This window comes from Suncus etruscus, chromosome 2, assembly GCF_024139225.1.
Source record: "Suncus etruscus isolate mSunEtr1 chromosome 2, mSunEtr1.pri.cur, whole genome shotgun sequence".
In the NCBI taxonomy this organism is placed as follows: domain Eukaryota; kingdom Metazoa; phylum Chordata; class Mammalia; order Eulipotyphla; family Soricidae; genus Suncus; species Suncus etruscus.
Window position 1 is genome coordinate 35,267,328 of NC_064849.1, and position 20,261 is coordinate 35,287,588.

Genomic DNA, 20,261 nt, shown 5'->3' on the forward strand with positions numbered 1-20,261 from the left:
ATAAAGTTGCCCATAAGATTTTGAGCTTATATCAAGGTAAAAATTGACAAAACCAAATGAACAAGTCCTTGACTCCTGATGAAAGTTATTCCTAACACAGTATGGCAGTCTGGAGGACTACTACAAGCTTCAGTAAAATGTGTTGTATGTCTCAACACAGAAGACAGTGTTAGAGGCCTAGGAAGATGATACTGGGTTTGAGGTTTCTTCCCTTTTGACTTAGTAAAACCAACCAAATTTGGGAAGGAGAAGGACAGAGAGAAGGTGAGAGAAGACCTTGAAGGAGGAGAGGAGTGTTGGCTTTGAAAGGGCAAGAGAGAGAAGTAAGATTGACACTTTCTACACCCTGGAATAGAGTGTGACAGAGAGAAAAAGGAGGAAAGGAATGGCTGGGAAAGAAAAGGTAGGAAAGAGAAGGCAAGGCTGTGCAGGGAAGGGAAGGAAAGGGAAGGGAGAAAAGTTGATGGGAGAAGAGGGAAGAGGATGAGAAAGGAGGGAAGGGGAGGGAAGAGAAGAGAAGGTGAGGCCGCAAAGGGAAGGGAAGGGAGAGAAGGAGAGAAGAGGGAAAAATTGAAGAAGGGAGGGGAGTGATGTGGAGGGAGAAGTGAGGATGTGAAAGGGGAGAAGAGGACGGGGTGGGGAGGAGAGGGGAATGAAAGGGAGCTGAGAAAAAGGTGAGAAGTGGGGACTTCGTCTATACTGAAATGGGAGCATATGCAGTTTCTCCTGAATCTCCTTTTCAACAGAAGATAAGACTTCTGGAGGGCTGAGGGGGGGCACCTGCTGGGAGGTTATGGAAACAGGGGCCATGGGCTAGCCTACCTAGAGAGGCATTTTGGAGACAGTTTGCCCTGATATGCGAAACATTTTTCCTGCTTAAATAGTTGGCAAATATATTAGAGGCAAAATGGAATTTATTAACAGAAAATATTTGTCAAGGATTGTTCCCCTTTCTCTGCTTCTGTTCTCTCACTCTCATTTTTCTCTTTTTCACCATCCTCTTCCCAGGCTGATAGACTTCACTAAAGGCAAAGTTTCTCATCATTCTTTGCGATTTGGATCATCACACCAGGCTGGAAAGGAGAGGGAGATGGCTTCAGAGGACACGCTCAGCTCCAGCCCACTGCAGGACATCCTGCTCTTTATAGGACTCCTTCTGCCCCCAGAGCACCCTCACTTATAAGGAATTGGCTTTCCAGAGAAGGAGATCCTTTTGCTCTCCATTGCTTGGACTTGATTGTTCCACAGACCAAAGCCTAATCACCACTGAAAATGGCTTGGCTTTTCTTTCAGAGCGTAAGGGAGGTTCTATTTTTTTAAACAAGGGAAGGCCTAATCCCAATTTCTTTTTTTTTTTTTTCTCCACCTCCCCACCCTCATAATCCTAATTTTTTACTGGTGTTATGAAGACAAGATAAAAAGCATATGGGGCCGGGAAGGTGGCGCTAGAGGTAAGGTGTCTGCCTTACAAGCGCTAGCCAAGGAACGGACCGTGGTTCGATCCCCCGGCGTCCCATATGGTCCCCCCAAGCCAGGGGCGATTTCTGAACACATAGCCAGGAGTAACCCCTGAGCGTCAAACGGGTGTGGCCCAAAAACCAAAAAAAAAAAAAAAAAAAAAAGCATATGTATGACATCTCATACACTGACTGGTTCAGAGTTAAACTGCTGTGGATATTAATTAACTCTTCAATATCTTCCAGTACTGGATGGGACTCAAGTAATGACCTAGTCACAGAGATATTTAAGTAAGAATTAAAATATGGTGGCTTTCTAAGATCAAGAATGTGGCAGAGTGGTAGGTGCATGCTTTGTGTGTGAAAGACCCTGGGTTTGATTCTTTTGTTTGTTTTGGGTCACACCCAGCAGTGCACAGGGGTTATTCTTGGCTTTGCCCTCAGAAATTGCTCCTGGCAGGCTCAGGGGACCATATGGAATGCCAGGGATTGAACCCGGGTTCATTCTGGATCATCTGAGTGCAAGGCAAATGCCCTATCAGTATGCTATCACTCCAGCCCCCTGGGTTTGATTCTTTTTTGTTTGTTTGTTTGTTTGTTTGTTTTTGGCAGCTCTCAGGGGCTACTCCAGGCTCTATGCTCAGAAATCACCCCCAGCAGGCTGGGGATGCCGGGATTTGAACCACCGTTTTTCTGCATGCAAGGCAAACGCCTTACCTCCATGCTATCTCTCTGGCCCCGGGTTTGATTCTTAATGCCATTTACATGCACATAAAAAGAGAGAGCAAGGAAGCTTTGAGAATGAGTTAATAAAGGAGCGGGTACGCTTTTGATTTCACAAAGACTGCAGTCAACAAGAAGCAGGAAAAATAGATTTTTGTTGAAAATTTACTAAGGGCCAATTGTTATAAGGCTTTATTTTTTTTAAACCATGTTAATTATCTCCCCACAACTCTCAACTCGCTAACCCAAGGCTCTCAGGAATAGAATGTTTGGCCCAGCATTGGAACCTAAACCAGCTGGCTCTCCAACCTAATTTCTTAACCATCATAAATTTCCATTGCTGCCATGAAAAAGAACCACGGAATCATCTACAAATTGAATAGGCATGAGATCAGCTCCTCCAGATCTGTTTTGTAGAGAAGGAAAATGAAACCCAGAAAGTGGAAATTCTCATCCACAGCCAAGTCACTCATGGTGATGCAGCCAAGAGTAGAAGCCCTTTTGAAATTTCAGGCTAGTGTCTTGCCTCCAAGAAAGAGAAGAATCATCAAAACCACTGGGAAGAAAGACTACCGGTCAACTACACTGCCCATAAGAGCTGTAATTTATGGTACAGGAGTGATCTCTGAGCACAGAATTTGGAGTAAGTCCCTAACCTTTCATGGTTGTGGCCCAAACTTTTGTCTCACCATCACCAAAATAATTTTCAGGACTTGACTTAGTTTTTTTGGTTGTTGTTGTTGTTGTTGTTTTTGGGGTGGTTTTTTTTTGGTTTATTTTATTTTATTTTTGGTTTTTAGGTCACACCCGGCAGTGCTCAGGGGTTACTCCTGGCTCTATGCTCAGAAATCGCTCCTGGCAGGCTCAGGGAACCATACGGGATGCCAGAATTCGAAACACTGACCTTCTGCATGCAAGGCAAATGCCTTACCTCCATGCTATCTCTCCGGCCCCTTGACTTAGTTTTGTTGTTGTTGTTGTTTTTGGTGGCTTTTTTTGGGTCATACCCAGCAGTGCTCAGGGGTTACTCTCTGATCCCCTTGACTTAGTTTTAAGTTAATTTGATGTTAAACTTAAACAGGAATTTAACCAAAAGACCAAACATTTATTCGTACTTCTTTTGATGATCTGCAATGAAGGAGGCCCTGGGAGTTCCACAGTTAGGAGAGAATAAAGATAGTGGACCTGGGCCCGGAGAGATAGCACAGTGGTGTTTGCCTTGCAAGCAGCCGATCCAGGACCAAAGATGGTTGGTTCGAATCCCGGTGTCCCATATGTTCCCCTGTGCCTGCCAGGATCTATTTCTGAGCAGATAGCCAGGAGTAACCCCTGAGCACCGCCGGGTGTGGCCCAAAAGCCCAAAAAAAAAAAAAAAAAAAAAAAAAAAAGATAGTGGACCTGGGAACTGGGGCAATAAAACAGCAGGTAGAATGTTTGCCTTGATCAGAGCTGACCCAGAATTGATCCATGGCACCACATATGGTCTTCAGAACCCACTGGGAATAATCCCTGAGCACAGTGAGCAGGAATAAGTTTGAGCATTGCTGTGGCCTAAAATCAAAAACAAATAAACAAAAATAGCAGACTCTTTTTCAGGAAACAAACTTGGAGCATATCAGTTCATTTCTGAGGATCTAAAGTGACTTCCCATGACTCACAAACCTACACAGGCTCTATGTGGAAATAAAGAAGGAAGCTTGTGGCTGTGTTTCCTGAGGGGATTGGAAGATCTAATTTGCCACATCCCTAAGAAACCATGGGCAGGGTTTCCTTTCTTCTCACTTAGGCAAAAATTAGCCATATTTGTATGCATGGATACAGTCATATTAGTTCCCCCACAGTTGAGAAATATCTGCTTCATTTGGTTGGAATCGCTACTACCTTGTTTGTACCCAGGCCACCCTCCTTTCTCTCCAACACCTTCAGATCTCCCCAGAATCCAGCAACTAATGAGTTAACACACCTAGCAAACAGAAGGTCTCTGGGAACCTGCCCAGGTATTTTATATTGGCTATCTGTTATGACTGGCCTAGGAATGAACCTCCTTATTTAAAAAAGGAAATAAAAAAACCAGTTTGAATATTACCCTCCTAGATGAAGCTTTCCTAATTGGAATGAAGCATCGAAACAAAGCCACATGGGGTCTAATCTAGGGTGGCTCTGTCCAGGGCAAATCTTGCTAAGGAAATGGAAGAGTAAGAGAAGCAATTCAGTGGGCTAGGAGATGGAGAGTTTAGACAAAAAACTCTGATTAAGGGGCGAAATGTGCTGGGCATCTCAACACAGTGTTTGGGGAGAACATATCCCTCTGCCCTTGTCTGCCCTCTTGGGCTCCCCTCCAGCAGGCAGATTCTGAGGTCAGACCTAGCAGCCAGGGTGTCACTCTATTAATACCCCTTGATCTACCGGAACCCCCTATTGCTCCCTATCCCTCCCTCCCTTCTTTGCAGTCACTCAGGGTTTAAGCTCCTAGACAACAAGTGCTGAGGAATGCAATCAGCCAGCCACAAAGGAATGCCCAGCAACTTCTGAATCCACTACCCACCAGGGGGCTTTCTGAATGTCATTGGGGTGAGTGGAAGGAGACAGTTCTCATGGAGGCAGATTGCCTCATAGAAGGAGCTTGGTCTACTGAAAGGAAAGTTGTCTTTAGGGCTAGTCAATTCCTATTCACAAAGAGAAAGAGCACATTGGGACATGGAGGCAGGTCTAAGCCCCTCTCCCTGCCCTTTCATAGCTAGTAAATACAGGATTCAGGAGGAAATACATTTTACTCACTAAGGAGCCAAATTAACCATTCGGCTCTCCTTGGCTTCTGCTTGCCTGATTACTAGTAGGCTATCTAGAGTCTCCAGCCCCCCCATCTATAAAGTAGGAAAGACACTAACTCAGAGTTCCTGTAAGGATTAAATGGGGTCATATTAGAAGGCATTGGCCACTGTGAATTCTTCTCAGTTCTCTTTTCATTCTTCCTCATATTATCATGGGGGACCCAGAAAATCGAAGAACCTAGACCATCCATAGATCACATCAAAATATATCAAAGAGTAAGTTTTGGTAGGTTTTCTTTTCCGGCCAGTGACAAATTTAAGTCACTTGGTCCGCTCTTCCTCCAGGCTTTGTTCCTGTCCCACAATCTCTCCAGTACATAAAACGTGTGAGGGGACATTTTAGGAAGGGATAGACTTTCTGCCATTGTGTGCCCCATATCATGACGTCTCCCTATTTGTTGATCAAGTTTCACGCAGTTTCACCATGTTGCCGCTTGCCTTCCACTTCTAGTGGGAGCATTCAAAGAATTAAAGGAAAAACATTTGAAGATTTGGGGGAGAGGCACCGAGAGGAGTGAGAGCAAAGACGGTAGAGAGAGAGAGAGAGAGATCGAGAGAAGAGAGAGAGAGAAGAGAGGGAGGGAGGGAGAGAGAGCGCGAGAGAGTCAGGAGTAAGTCTTGAGCACAGTCAAGTGAGAGTGCCTCCCCCTTAAAAAAAATCAGATCTGGGAAATATTTATTCATGAAAGAGATATTCTACATACACACATATATAAAGTACATCTATAAGCCTACTCATGGGGCCAGAGCAATAGCACCACAGTAAGACGTTTGCTTTGCACATGATCAATGCAGGACAGATCTTGGTTCGAATTCCAGCATCCCATATGGTCCGCCGAGCCTGCCAGGAGTGACTTCTGAGTGCAGAGCCCGAGTAACCCCTGCGAGCTGCCAGGTGTGATCCAAAAAAACAAACAAAAAAAATAAAAATAAAAATAAAAAGTCAACACAAAGAACTTTGGCTCTGGCCAGATCTCTGATATTCAATGGATATTGCATCCAGATGGAAGACTGAATGGAAATTTACCAAATGTGAATTCTGGTCAATGTTGAAAATTAGAATTGTAAATGAGTTTTATTTGCTTTCTTGCAAAAAAAAAAAATCATCTGTGTCCATTGTACAAAATTTAAAAAATGCAGAGATTTCTAATCAGAAAAGACTTTTTAATATTTAAAGGCCATGAAAGAAAAAGACGTGGTTTCCAGTCGACCCACCTCAAACATCAGCAATAAAAATCATCTCTTGCCTGCCACCACCTGCTGCTTACCCCTAGTGTTGGCAACCCTATCTTCTTCCCTACAAATGCACTCCACACACGCACACATTCACACAAACTCATGCATTTAGACTCAGGCAGGCACATACATGCATATATGCACACTTATCACTCACACCCATCACAAATAATTCAGCACTCCCTCTCCCACACACACTTACACTTACACATCCCCTCATGTATAACACATGCAATATACACATATGCACTCCCAAGTATCTAGCATACTCACTACATGCACTTGGTACACTCAATAAAGTATTCACTCCCACACATAATTCATGTATGAATAGACAGACATGATCACTTTGGGTTGCCCTTGGGATCTGCCAGGTTTTAAACAAGAAGAGCAGGGTAGGGGCCAGAGTGATAGCGCAGTGGTAGGGCATTTGCTTTGCACATGGCTGACTCAGGATAGACTTCTCAATCCTCGGCATTCCATATGGTCCCCCAAGCTGGGAGCAATTTCTGAGAGTCACCGGGTATGCCTCCCCCCCAAAAAAAAAAGAAGAAAGGGGTTCTCAGCTTGAGAAGAAGGGAGTTTCTGGAAGGAGAGAGAAGAAACTAGGAGTGGCTAGGACTAAGAGGAAGAAATAAGAAGAGAAGGCAGGTGGGCATGTGTGCTGATATTCCTACCCAGGAAGGCATGAAAGCTAATGGCTGGAGCAGCTCTAACCTGTTCCTGCTTCCTTTGGCACAGTCGCAGGACTCCAAGAACCATGTCTACAGCAGATAGGAAGGGGACACTGCCAGTTCCCTAGGCAGCTGTAAACATCATGGTCCAGCCATCTTTAGAGAATGGGAGACAGAGCCCAGCTCTCAAGAAGAGCTGGGCCAGAGAACCTAGGAGTCAGAAAGGGATACAGACCAGATGGATTCTCAGTCTCTGCTAGGTCATGCTCTTCACAACATGGCAGCATTCATAAAAAATGGCTTGGAGAAGTCTGTGGGGTGCAGCAACATAAAGTTCTCTCAGCACAAGGAGTAGCAGCCGGGTCTGGCCTAGAGTAGGCAAGTCATTGCCTTGGACCCCGATCCTCAGCCTCCACTTCTGGGTTTTCCTTCTACTGTGTCCCTGTCTTTAATGCCTCTGACAAGCAACCCCTCTCCCTGAGGATCTCCAGAACCACTATGGAACTTTCTGTGACTCTTCATCAAATGGGTAGCAGGAGACTATGCCCAGATGAAATATCAAGTCATTGTCCTTGTGTGTGTCCCCTGTGGGAGGTAACAAAGGGGAGGAAGAATATGGCTCTGCTTTGTTCATTTGTGGGTTCTTCTGGGGCTCCTTAAGTCTCTGGGAAGAAACTCCAGAAAATCCAGTCCCTCCAGCTCATAAGATTCCCCTGAGGCTCAGAGTAGGGAAGAAGGTTCCTTGGAGAAGCCAGCCCAGATCTGGACTTTACGAGTCCAAGTTCAGTGCATCACCAGTACTCTGTTGGGAAACATCTTTGGAGACGGAAACACTCTGTGAAGAGGGGGACATCTCTGGGATACACTTCCAGCCATGACCTTCTCCTGGGGCAGCAGCATTTCTGGAAAGGTGGATAGTTCTGAAGGAGAGAGGTGCCAAGTTCAGCAGGTTCTCCAGCTTCATCCTGCCATGCCCATCACTGGAGAACTTCAAAACCCCCAGCACAAACACCTCTGCCTTCAACTTCACCAACAACTGTGCCTGCAACTATAACTGCATCTGTACCTATAATTACACTTATAACTTCACCTGCAACTGCACTTGCACCTGCATTTGTTTATTTTTAATAATTTCTTTATTTAAGCACCATGATTACAAAAATATTCGTAGTTGAGTTTTAGTCATCAAATGTACACCACCTTTCACCAGTGTAACTTTCCCATTACCGATGTTCTCCATTTCCCTCCTCCCTACCTGCACCTTCTTCTGAACAGACATTCTCTCTCTCTCTCTCTCTCTCTCTCTATATATATATATATATATATATATATATATACATACATACATATATTGTCATGGTAGTTGTGAGTGCCGTTATTTCTCTAACTAAGCTCACCACTCTTTGTGGTAAGCTTCATATCATAAGTTGGTCCTTCTGGCCCACATCTCTATTGTCTACGGGTATTAGAACCATACTGTTTTTTATTATTCTTAAATTCCACAATGAGTGAGACTATTCTGTATGTCTCTCTCTCCCTCTGACTTATTTCACTCACATAATAGTCTCCATGTCCATCCATGTATTCAAGTTTCATGAATTCATTTTACCTAACAACTGCATAGTATTTTATTGTGTAGATGTACCACAGTGTACAACACTCAACTGTTGTCAAGCACTTAGGTTGTTTCCATATTTTAGATATTGTAAATAGTTCTTCAATGAATATAGGAATACAGAGGACATTTTTGTGTTGTGGTTTGTGGGGGGTTGGAGTTTGGGGTTTTTTTGGGGGGGGGTTTGTTAAATATACATAAATTCTTTATCTGTGCAGGAGACCTAGGGGAATTCCTTTTTCTTACCATGTGTGGTTCACCTTAAGATCACCTCCATATATATAGCAACACCTTGGGGGGGGGGGTCCAGAGGAAAAGGCAAGTGTAGGCTGATACTGTGTGGAGTCTGCTTTCTCAGATGGGACCACACCTAGTGACACACAGGAGTTATTCCTGGCTCTGCACTCATAAATTGCTCCTGGAAGGCTCAGTGGACCGTATGGGATGCCAGGAATTGAACCTGGGTCAGTTCTGGTCCACCACGTGCAAGGAAAATGCCCTACCCACTGTGCTATAGCTCTGCCCCTATATTGTGTTTTTGTGTTCCTAAGGAATAGTCTTAGTAGTGGTATAGCTGGATCATATAGAAGCTCAATTTCCAGATTTTTGAGGCTTATCCATATTGTTTTTCAAAAAGGCTGGACTAGATGGCAATGAGAGTTCTTTTCTCCCCATATCCATGCCAGCATGGTTGTTCTTGTTCTTTGTGATGTGTGTCAGTCTCTACGGAGTGAGAGGATAGCTCACTGTTGTTTTGATTTGCATCTCCCTGATGATTTGTGATGTGGAGTAATTTTTCATGTGCCTTTGAACATCTGTATATCTTCTTTGAGGAAATGTTTATTGATTTTTTTCTCCCCATTTTTTGATGGAGTTAGTTTTTTTTTCTTGTTAAGTTCTGCCAGTACCTTGTATATCTAAGATATTAGTCCCCTATCTGATGAGTATTGGGTAAATAGTTTCCCCTATTCTGTGGGTGGCCTTTGTTTCCTAGTCACTGCTTCCTTTGAAGTGCAGAAGCTTCTCAGTTTAATGTAGCCTCATTTGTTTATCTCTGCTTCCATTTGTTTGGACAGTGGTATTTCCTCTTTGAAGATGCCTTTAGTCTTAATGTCTTGGAGTATTTTGCCCATGTTTTTTTCTGTCTACCTTATAGTTTCAGATCTGATATCAAGGTCTTTCATCCATTTGGATTTGACCTTGGTTGAACCTGCACTTGTACTTGATATTGTATCTATACCTGAATCTACCCTTCCACCTGCACCTACAATTGCACCTGTGTCTGCACCTCTACCTGTACTGACAACTGCACCTCCACCTGCACTTCAACTGCACCTATTTCTACATTTGCACCTGTACCTTCACCTACAACTGTGCCTGCACCTACACCTGTACCTGCACCTGTGCCTGCACCATGCTCTTTCTGTGACTGACAGGTCATCTGCCCTAATGCTATGGAGTCAAGTGAATATATTGAGGAGCTGAAGAAAGAAAACAGAAGTTAAAGGATTTGCCTTGCACATGGCCAACCCCAGTATCCATTGCTATACATATAGTGCCCTGAGCTGCATCAGGAGAGATCTCTGAGCTCAGAACCAGGAGCAAGACTGAGCACTAGATATGACTCAAAAAAATAAAGAGAAAGGAAGGTATAAGAAGTTGTGAGTATTTGTACAGAGTCTGTTCATGCCCACCATCCCCTTGCACACATCATCCAGCCTGGCCTCTGCCAGAATAAGGAGTACAACCTCAATGTGAGGGTACCCAGACCTGGAGCACTTAAGCCACTGCACAGTGCTTGAGGTGTCAGATACACCTGAATTCTTTATCTATGCAGGAGACCTAGGGGAATTCCTTCCTCTTACCATGTGTGGCTCACCTTAAGGTCACCTCCATAGATATAACACCTGGGGGGTCCAGAGGAAAGGGCAAGTGAAGGCTGACGCTGTGGGGGGTCTGCTTTCTCAGATGTGTCCTGCAAGCTTCAAGGATCTCATCGACTTCATGCTCTCTTCCATTTCCTTCAAGCACAATCCGCACTCCCAGTATTTCCATCACTGAACATTGTTGAGCTAACCCAGAGCTGAGAGCTCCTAGAGACACTGGGAGTCCATGTAAGGTGGCATATCTCCTGGCTGAGCCAATATAAAGTCAGGTAGATACTATTGAGAGTTGATCAATGGCCCAGGAAGGCTCTGGGTTAGAGCACCAGGGGTATGGTGAAGCTCACTCAAAGCCTGAGTAGAAGGAATCACGGGTGACTCTTGGTTGAGATGGGATAACAAGTATATGGGGCACTCTGAAATCTGAAAAAGTAGAAGGGATGCAGGGAGTGGTGATGGAGAGGGGAAAAAAAAGCTGCTTGAAGAATTAAAGCCAGGTGGTGGTGGTGGGGTAATGTGCCTTCCTTTCCTTTAGGTGGTCTCCAGAAAGGACACAAGGCACACAGGCAAGGTCAGTGTTTATTTTTATTTAATGCATACTCTCCTCACATTCTATCCCAGAGCCCAAATTTTATAGAACTTATAGTAAGGTCTGCCTCACAGCAACAATTACTATGAGTATATCAGCAAGCACCTAACCAATGTTTTTTCTTGAACTTCATTGGATTCTTAGAACAGTCAATGAACTGTGCCCCAATGGTATTCATTCCCTACCTCTTTTTAAAAGAAAAATACAGGGTTTATAAAAGTCTTCTTATATATTATATTTATATATTTCGCTTATATATTTCACTTAGCAGGAAAGTCTCTGTCTTTGTAAGACCCAATTGCAGACCACTTTGGAAAACCTAAACTCTGGAGCTCTTGCAGCATTTATCCTCCCTCACACACATGCCAAATGTTCTCTTTCAGCTGGGGACTTGCCTTGGCTCTTTCTCTCTACTGCTTTTGGATAAATGGTCTGAGTTATTGGCTGGATCCCTGTGCCTACAGAGCCTGCCTGCTAGAGCCACACCCTTCCCTGTGGCTGCCATTCACCATGGCTTCCTCTGGCCAAGCTGTGTGGGATTCTGGGCATCAGAACAGCAACCAAGCCGAGAAGCAGCCAACATGGGGAACTGAATAAGGCAGAGCCAAATGGAAGAGGCAGAGTATAAAGAAGCTTGGCAATAGGCCAGGGGAGAAAAGGGGCAAGAGGTGTAGGGGCTTGAAATATGCTAGAAGGATCCAGTCCAGTAGAGAAGAAGCTGCTAGGCAAGACTGAGACATCATCATGCAAGCCAAGAGGAATGCCTGGAATTCAGCCCCTATAGAAGAAGACTTCCTCAAACTGAAAGCAAACTCACTGAAGGGTTCATAGGCCCATCCTTCACTCTCCTAACAATATATCTAAAGTGTTTTGCTGAACAAAACGAGCAAAATTTGCCACAATTCTTGTTGTTCGTTCATTTAATGCTCTTTGATATTCTACAGTCTTCTGAGCCACAGAGAAATGATTAAAAAATCCAACTTTAGAGGCCAGAGAGATGGTACAGTGGGTAAGCCAGGTTTGATTACCAGCACCACTTGCGGTGCCCTGAACCTGCCAGAAGTAAGTTCTGAGCATCACCGGGTATGCCCCAAAACAACAGCAAAATAATTCAACTTCAGAATTTCTTTTGACGACTTGAAGGCAAAAGGTAAGGAATTTTTTTTTTTGTTTGTTTTTGGGCCACACCCGTTTGACGCTCAGGGGTTACTCCTGGCTATGTGCTCAGAAATCGCCCCTGGCTTGGGGGGACCATATGGGACGCCGGGGGATCGAACCGCGGTCCTTCCTTGGCTAGCGCTTGCAAGGCAGACACCTTACCTCCAGCGCCACCTACCCGGCCCCAGGTAAGGAAATTTTAAGTTAATTATTTTTACATCCACCTCATGGAAGACAGAGAATAGAAAGGCCTCTCGGGAGTCTGAGAGAGTGCAGGTCTGAAAAGTAAGCATCCATACTCTCTGGGGACAGTAATGTCCAGTTAGAGTTCAGTGTACTCTCTAGAAAGTGAAGAGATTCCTGTCTACCCTTCTCATTGATAACCTGAGGGGGAAAAAAGACTATGGGAGATGCTAAACATTGACCAAGATCCTTAGAAGTTTATGAAAGGAGAGCACAGAGAAGAGAAAATGAGGACCCTCCTCCAAATCACAATACAGAACTCTAGGTAGCTAAATGAGTCCTTCTGTATCCTCCTACCAGCTGCCACACTGTGCTAATTTTCAGATAATTCTTCTCACCAAAAAAAAAAAAAGAAAGGACCTGCCAGTTCCCAGGACCTGATTCCTCCAAGCTCTCAGCCACAGTTCCCATCCTGGCCTCCTTTAGTATCACTGGAGCGGGCTGCAGGTATGAACGCCTGAGGTTAGGGTCCAGTCACCTGCTCAAGTAAATGGAGGTGAAGAAAGAGCACTGACATGGGTCAGAGCTGAGAAGAGAGAGGCAATATCTCAACCTGAGGGGATAGTGGCAGCTGAGGGAAATCTAAGTCCAGCAAGGGCTGCATGTGGGGTGGCAGTGAGCAGGACTTATTTGGTGTCATTGGCTTTCAATCTTGGGGTCGTGTATATGCTCTTCCTTATGAAAGAGATTCTGCAGCTCCAAAAGTGTTTATAAAATAGCTGTCTGCAGAGTGATTTGGGCTCCTCCCAGCAGTATTAGGGGGCCTTGTGGTGCAGGGATTGAGCCCAGGTCTTATGCATGCTAAGCATATGGTCTAGTCCTTGAATCAACTGCTTGGTCCAGCAATATAGTTTAAAAAGAAAACAAAGCCTGTGGAGAATGGGGAAATAATTTTACTTAAGAATTCTGGGATCAGGGGCCGGGAAGGTGGCACTAGAGGTAAGGTGTCTGCCTTGCAAGCGCTAGCGTAGGACAGTTCGATTCCCCGGTGTCCCATATGGTCCCCCCAAGCCAGGAGCGATTTCTGAGCGCATAGCCAGAAGTAACCCCTGAGCGTCAAACGGGTGTGGTCCAAAAACAAAAACAAAAACAAACAAACAAAAAAAGAATTCTGGGATCAGATATCAATTCCATAGTTTTTTACTGGGCAAAAGCTCTCATAGCTTTGACCCCCAAATTAAGGCAACATCCACACAAATCCCCTCTGTTTTCCTATTCATGCTGTTTCTTCTCCGTCTGCTCTTTCCCTCTCTTCCTCTGCCCTCCTTTCTCCTTACGTTATCCACAGTTCCTTTTATTCCCTTATCTTCTCTTTCTATCCATCTCATTTTTTTTTATCACATCAAGTTCAGCATGCTTAGGGGTTGCGCCCATCAGAGCTAGGAGAGTGGGAGCTATGGCATAGCAGGGATCAAATCCAGGACTCTTTCAAACATCCAGCCCATTAAATTATCTCTCCAGCCCCTCCTTTCCATTATCTTTCACTTCCCCATTTCCTTACTTTTAGGGACTTCAAGTACAGATTTAGAGGATACCCACTGTGGATGGGCCATTCCTTGAGGCATGCAGACCTCCCTTCTGCTCTGTTATATGCTGTCTCCTTTATTAACACTATATATCTGGTAGGTATAAATTATAATACCATAAGGTCCTATTCCAATAAGTCTGTGGTCCTTGGGCTGGAGAGCTCAATAGACTAGAGCATTTGCATTACTTGAAGGAGACCCAGGTTCAATTCCCAACAATGTATAGTCCTCTGAGCACACTGCCCTGGGACCACCATTCCCCCATAATCTGTGAAGTCCCCACACTAACAGTGTGTCAATAACATAAGGAGCCCAATGATAGTTCCTATCTCTCTTAACCCCCTGTTTTATTTTCTCAAAGTAAATAACTTCCTTACAGTTTTTACTGTTTCCACAGTTTTCCCTCTTTCAGCTTCATTTCCGAGAGCTAAATGTTGTAAGTTCTTTCCAAGTAGAAAGCTGGGCAGATGTACTTGGGAACATTAAAAAAAAAGAACAAAACAAAACTAGTTTGGCATTGAAGAGGAAACAGCCAATATATTTAGCTACCCTTGGCATGCCAAGGCCTTATTGAGACAGAAATAAGCACTGTAGGAGGGAATCTCAGTTAAAAATTTTTTCTAAACAGTTCTAGCTTTGCCTGAACATGGATAGAGAGAATAGTACAAAGCCTAGAGAATTCCAAGTGGGGCTTCTGAGTCATTTTGAGGCTTAGCTGTTGGCCATGTAAAACTAGTGACCCAAGCTCAAGGACTGGCTAAGCCCAAAAGCAGGACACTCAGAGCCAGAGACAGTTCATTAAGTTAGGTGCACTTGCCTTGCAGATGGCCAACCCAAGTTTAATCCCAGACATCCATATGGTCCCCTAAGTACTAACAGAAGTGGATTCCTGAGTGCAAAGCCAGGAGTAACCCCTGAGCATCACCAGGTGTGGCCCAAAAACCAAAAAAAAAAAACAACAACAACTTATTTTGTTTGTATGTTTGGGGGTCACATCCAGCTGAGTTCAGGGATCACTCCTGAAGGGATCAAGGAACCATATGGGGTGCCAGGTATCAAATCCAGGTCAGACACATACAAAGCAAGCACCATACTATAATGGTTACTCTCTTGGTCTCCTCTTTTTATTTTGAGCCACACCCTGCTATGCTCAGGGGCTATTCCTGGCTCTGTGCTTGAGACTTACTCTTGGAGGGCTTGAGGGATCATATGGGTTGCTAGGGATAGAACCAGATCAGTCACATGCAAGTCAAAGGTTGTTCCTGCTGTGCTATTGCTCCAGCTCCTGGGGCCCCTCTTAAGTTGATTTTTATTGATTCAGGTTCTATAATTTATAATACTGTTGACAATGGTTTCTCATGCACAAAATTCCACCACATTCACCCTCCTCCAAGAACTTGGACGCGCCTCCTTTTTAACCCCGCCCCAACTAAATATTCACGTATATGCTTAAGTAGTACCATACAATAGATCTAAAAGCTTCTCATCATTTCCATTAGTCACCTCTTTCCCTGGGAAATCTGGCTGGCAGAGTGTGTCCAGACAACATGCAGAAGCGTGGAATACCACCAACCACCTTGTTTCTCTTTGCTTCAATGGGCAGCATTTTGATCCAAATACATAGAGGTCATCACCCCAAACTGAGCAGAGAGTGAGGAGGGGAGAAGCCTTAAGCCCCTGTGAACATATGTGAATGATCACAAACACTGTTTCTTTGCTATGTTTGGAATCATACTGTTTTGAAAACAGCTTTTTTCACTTAAAAATGTAGCATCAACATTTTCCCATGTAGTTGAGTCTTCTTTGACAATGTGATGTTTGACATCTCTATAGCATGCTCGCCTTTGAAAATTAGACTTTATTTAGCCAACCTCCAGCTGCTACACATTTAGATGGTTTCCTGTTATTACAGTGCTAACATGAACACCCTCGAGAGCAGTGGCATGGGGCTTGTTGCTAACTATTTTAAAAGGCTGAAAGGTCTGGTGGATCAGAACAAAGGCCCTGCTGATGTTCTTCTCCCTGGATCTCCATCCCAAGGTGTCTGTCTACTTTCGGGGCACTTGCCTTGCAGGCGGCTGATCTGGGGTCTGTCCTTGGCACCACATATGGTCCACTGAGCACAACCAAAAATGATTCCTAAGTTCAGAGCTAGAAGCCCTGAGCATCACTGAGTGTGGCCTGGAAAAACAAAACAAACAAACAAAAAAACAAGGTCTCTACTAGTTAGACTTTGCTCAAATGATGACATCTCCCAAGCCTGTTTTCCTTAGTTGTGAAACAAGAATTTCCTTATAAAAGTGTTAGCTGAGGAGATGACCCAGTAGGCTAGAGCACGTGGCGTGTGAGCAGGAGTGTGGATTCCATCCCCAGCACATCCCCACCAAGCCCCACTTGCATCCCTCCATGAAAAACACAAAAGTATTAAAGGTGCTGACCTTATGGGGTTGATCAAAGGATTCAATAAATCGATGAACACAAACTGCTTGCAGCCAAACCATCCTGGAATCTGTGACCATGGTTGAGAAGATTCTCAACAAACTTTAATCTTATCTTTGGGGTTAAACTTCTTTGAAGAAGAATTTCGAGGTCAGAAATTATACATATATACATGTGTATATATACACATATATGCATATCACATATATCTAAACATGTTAGTTTGGAGACAATACCTCATTGATCTCAGAGGAATATGTTCTCAAAGCCATGTCACCATCATGCAAATCATGTGCTCCCGCCCTTTTAGCCACCTCATTGTTCCTAGTAATTTTTATACCTCTTTTAAAACCTTTGAAACCTATTTCCCTTGGCTCTTCTGAAAGATGAAGCCAATTTATATCCCCAAAGCAGATTATATCTCCAAAGCAATTTATATCCCCAAAGAGATTGGTTCTGCACAGCTTTCCAAATATCTTCTTTTCAAACATTCCAATGAGACTGCTCAATAGGCAGAGAGAATGCAAAGCTTTGCTTTGGGTGACCTAGGTTTGGGTGGGCACCAAATGGTCCCCCAAGTACCAACAGGAGCAACATCTGAGCACAGAGCGAGCTGAGAATAGCTCTTTAGCATCACCAAATGTGACCCCCAAAACAAACAAACTATAAACAAACTATCACAAATCAGGGAGATAATACAGGAAGTAAAGTATTTGTCTTGCACATGGTCAACCTGGGTTCAATCCTCAGCAAGCACTTTATATGGTCTGCTGAGCACTCTTAGAGCACTGTGGAGCCAGGAGTAAGCCCTGAACACTGTTGGGCATGGCCAAGATGGAAAGGAAGGGAAGGGAAGGGAAGGGAAGGGAAGGAAAGGGAAGGGAAGGGAAGGGAAGGGAAGGGAAGGGAAGGGAAGGAAAGGGAAGGGAAGGAAGGGAAGGAAAGGAAAGGGAAGGAAGGGAAGGGAAGGAAAGGAAAGGAAAGGAGGGAAGGAAAGGAAAGGAAAGGAAAGGAAAGGAAAGGAAAAGGAAAGGAAAGGAAAGGAAAGGAAAGGAAAGGAAAGGAAAGGAAAGGAAAGGAAAGGAAAGGAAAGGAAAGGAAAGGAAAGGAAAGGAAAGGAAAGGAAAGGAAAGGAAAGGAAAGGAAAGGAAAGGAAAGGAAAGGAAAGGAAGAAGAAAGAGAAAGGAAGAAGAAAGAGAAAGGAAGGAAGAAGAAAGAGAAAGAAAGGAAGAAGAAAGAGAAAGAAAGGAAAAAGAGAGAGAAAGAAAGAAAGAACGAGAAAGAAGAAAGAAAGCAAGCAAGCAAGCAAGCAAGCAAGCAAGAAAGAAAGAAAGAAAGAAAGAAAGAAAGAAAGAAAGAAAGAAAGAAAGAAAGAAAGAAAGAAAGAAAGAAGGAAGAAGGAAGGAAGGAAGAAAGAAAGAAAGAAAGAAAGAAAGAAAGAATGAAGAAAGAAAGGAAGAGAAAGAAAGAAAGAAAGAAAGAAGAAAGAAAAAATAAAGAAGGAAAGAAGAAGAAAATGAAAGAGAGAACGAAAGAAAGAAAGAAAGAAGAAGAAAGAAAGAAAAAGAAAGAAAAAAGAAAGAAAGAAAGAAAGAGAAAGAAGAAGAAAAGAAAGAAAGAAAGAAAGAAGGGAGGGAAGGAGAAAGAGAAAGGAAGAAAGGAAGGAAGGAAACGAAAGAAGAAAGAAAGAAAGAAAGAAAGAAAAAAGAAAGAAAGAAAGAAAGAAAGAAGAAAAGAAAGAAAGAAAGAAGAAAGAAAGAAAGAAAGAAAGAAAGAAAGAAAGAAAGAAAGAAAGAAAGAAAGAAAGAAAGAAAGAAAGAAAGAAAGAAAGAAGAAAGAAAGAAAGAAAGAAAGAAAGAAAAGAAAGAAAAGAAAGAAAGATAAGAAAGAAAGAAAAAGAAAAGAAAGAAGAAAGAAGAAAGAAAAGAAAGAAAAGAAGAAAGAAAAGAAACAGAAAGAGAAAGGGAGAAAGAATGGAGATAGAAAGTAAAGTAGGAAGGCACAAATGAACAAATAAAAGAAAATATCTGGAGCCAAAACTATTGATTGTACAGCTGGTAGGGCTTTTGCCTTGCATAGAGCCAACCCCCAGTTTGATCGCCAGCATTTTATATGGTCCCCTGAGCCTGCCAAAAAACCAGAAGTAACCCTGAGCACCTCTAGATGTGGCTCCATAATCAAACAAACAAATAAACAAAGAAAACATCAAAATGTTTGCATTCATCAACCTGAATTTCTGTTCTGAATGTTTGGTTCACTCTTCTGTCTTTTGGTTCCTCTCATTTCTGTTATTACATCTCCTATCTGTGGAATAAGTAATGTTGGATGATTCCTTGAGACAAGCTGTCTTCTCTCTCTCTCTCTCTCTCCTCTCTCTCTCTCTCTTCTCTCTCTCTCTCCTCTCTCTCTCTCTCTCTCTCTCAAAGTCTCCATACCAACCATGCCCTCAGCCTTCTCACAAAATATCTCGTCATTACTTTTTCAACTATCCTGATCCTATTGTTCATCCTGGTCACCTATCCTCTCCATTTTCAGGCTCAACTCACCTCACAATTCATCTCCCTCTCCACCATTTCCTCTCGAGACCTTTCAGTCCCCAAAACTTGGAACTCCAAACGTACCTTGAAGTCCTCATCCTCTGTCACTAAGATGTCATCAGCCCCTTTTAAGACTGTTATCACTGTCCTCTGGGTGTTTCTTCATTTCCAACACCATTGGCACTAACTCAAGTTTTTGCTATGAAGATTGGTGCTCTTGCTAAGCAGTTTTCTCCTTCATACTCCTTCCCTGATCATCTTTGACATGGATTCCCTCAAGATCCAGCTGCTTGTCTACTCAAGGACCCAATCTCATCTTGAGGAATAAAGCTCAGAAAAAGCCCAACTTCTCCACTCTGCAACAAAAGACTCCATTGTGTCACCCTACCAGTACTGCCAGCCTGTCTTCCAGAGGGTTTCTTGGGCAATCCTCTCTGTTTGGACTGTCCATTTGCCCTAAATTCTACCCATCCTCCAAATCATATTTCCTGAAGTCCTTTCTCATTATCCCAAACCCTACTGAAATTTATTTTAATTAGTCACATTTTGAGAAGCATATAAAACTGTAATTTAAGGCCATGTATTAGCTCTCATCAAAGCAATGCTATAGGCAGAGTAAACGATTGCAGTAGACTGATCCCTGTTAAATATAAAGTGAGAGTGGGATCAGCAACTTTCAGGCAGCTGTGCTCTTGCCACAGATCTCTTCAAAGGTCCTTTGTTGACCAGAAGTGGGTCCAAGATGGAGAATTCATGCCAGGGCCAGGAAGGGCAGCAGAGAGCTTGGTTTTGGTCTCACCAACAGGGCAGGTACTCAGAGCACATTCCTTCTTTTCTTCTTTCTTTTTTTTCTTTCTTTCTTTCTTTCTTTCTTTCTTTCTTCCTTCCTTCCTTTCTCTTTCTTTTTTTTCCTTTCTTTCTTTCTTTCTTTTCTTTCTTTCTTTCTTTCTTTCTTTTCTTTCTTTCTTTCTTTCTTCCTAATAATATCTTTATTTAAGCTCCATGATTCAAACATGTTTGTTGTTGGGTTTCAGTCATAGAAAGAACACCGCCCTTCACCAGTGCAACACTCCCACCACCAATGCCCCCATTCCTCTTTCCCTCACCCCCTGCCTGTATTCAAGACAGGCATTCTACTTCTCTCCCTCATTAACATTGTCATGATAGTTGGTAGTGTAGTTACTTCTCTAACTGCACTCACCACTCTTTTGGTTAGCTTCCAGATCTCATCTCTATTGTCTCTGTGTATTATTATTATTTTTATTATTATCTGTGTGTATTATAATAGTGTCTTTTATTTTTCTTAAAACCCAAAGATAAGTGAGACTATTCTGTGTACATCCCTTATTT

The 20,261-nt window shown here is 43.3% G+C and overlaps 1 protein-coding gene across 1 annotated transcript in view; it reads left to right on the forward strand.

Annotated features, from left to right (window-relative positions):
- IGFBP5 (insulin like growth factor binding protein 5) overlaps positions 1–17,628 on the forward strand; it is a 147,388-nt gene extending 129,760 nt beyond the window's left edge. Inside the window, exon 5 of the transcript XR_007492103.1 lies at positions 17,613–17,628. The gene's annotated coding sequence lies outside the window, so the exon portion shown is untranslated. The remainder of the gene's footprint in view (positions 1–17,612) is intronic.
- The last annotated feature ends 2,633 nt before the right edge of the window (positions 17,629–20,261 follow it).